The sequence below is a fragment of the Oncorhynchus gorbuscha genome, unplaced genomic scaffold (assembly GCF_021184085.1).
Source record: "Oncorhynchus gorbuscha isolate QuinsamMale2020 ecotype Even-year unplaced genomic scaffold, OgorEven_v1.0 Un_scaffold_11691, whole genome shotgun sequence".
Taxonomy (NCBI): Eukaryota; Metazoa; Chordata; class Actinopteri; order Salmoniformes; family Salmonidae; genus Oncorhynchus; species Oncorhynchus gorbuscha.
The window spans coordinates 7,501-8,618 of record NW_025754197.1 but is presented as its reverse complement, the minus strand read 5'-3'; the positions used below and the strand labels follow the sequence as shown (position 1 = coordinate 8,618).

Genomic DNA, 1,118 nt, shown 5'->3' with positions numbered 1-1,118 from the left:
ACTATATTCTATTCTACCGTACTATACTATACTGTACTGTGCCATACTATACTATAATATACTATACTATACTGTACTATACTATACTGCACTATACTATACTATACTATACTATACTAGACTATACTATACTATACTATACTATACTATACTATACGCTACTATACTGTACTATGTAATACTATACTGTACTATGTAATACTATACTATAATATACTATACCATACTATACTATACTGTACTGTACTATACTATACTATACTACTGTTTTCTCCAGTGCTCCAGTTCCTCCAACAGCTCACATTAGGAGTTCCCAGAGTTGGTTAACACTGTACTGTATTATACTAATCTACTGCTATCTTCCATCCTCTGAGTTTTCCCTGTATGACCTACAACGTTTAAACTGCTCCTTTATTTAGTTGATCTTAAACCGTAACACAGGAGTGGCCAAGCCTCCCCCTGAACAGAGAGGAACCGGCTATGCAGGCTCTTTCTTTAGCCTTGTGTAACAACACAGTGTAACCGATTCAGTCCAGACAGTAAACGGAGTTAACGGTCATGTCTCATCTGTCCAGACGCCCTCTATGAAGCCAAGGCAGCCAGGCAGCAGGCTCTGACGGACCTGCCCAGCTCCCACTGACCTGTGGCTCCAAGAAGAATCTGTTTGAGGCCGGGGAAGCTTGAGCCAGCCGCCCAGGGAAACACCATCCAAGGTATGGAAAGATGACATCTGGACAGCCCTTGTCTTTGAGCGAGGGGCTGGATATCCAAACGTATTCAGTTGCTGATAAATAGAGACTCTGCATACTGCAACATGCTCTTATTGATAACAGACCTCTGACCACTTTAGTGAACACTATCCAAGGTATGAAGGCATCGGTGGGCCTCTCCTCCATTTTTAGTGAACTCAATCATCAAATTACTCATAACACAAAAGTAGCATTTATACCTTATTAGGTTTATTTGTCGGGGGAAAATGTGCAGTGTTCAACACTTCTGTCTAGGTGCCAGATTTGGCAAGTTGGTTCATTTTCATCTGTAGTCCGTAAATCAGTGACTTAATGGAAAATTCTTCTGCGCCTTTTTAATGGGAAATAGGGTGGCATTTGTGATGTTAA

General features: G+C 40.9%; 1 long non-coding RNA gene across 1 annotated transcript in view; it reads left to right on the top strand.

Annotated features, from left to right (window-relative positions):
• Nucleotides 1-671: 671 nt before the first annotated feature.
• The window catches only part of LOC124030455, a 5,967-nt gene continuing 5,520 nt past the window's right edge, over nt 672-1,118 (top strand). The window contains exon 1 of the long non-coding RNA XR_006837965.1: nt 672-713. This is a non-coding gene — a long non-coding RNA (uncharacterized LOC124030455). The remainder of the gene's footprint in view (nt 714-1,118) is intronic.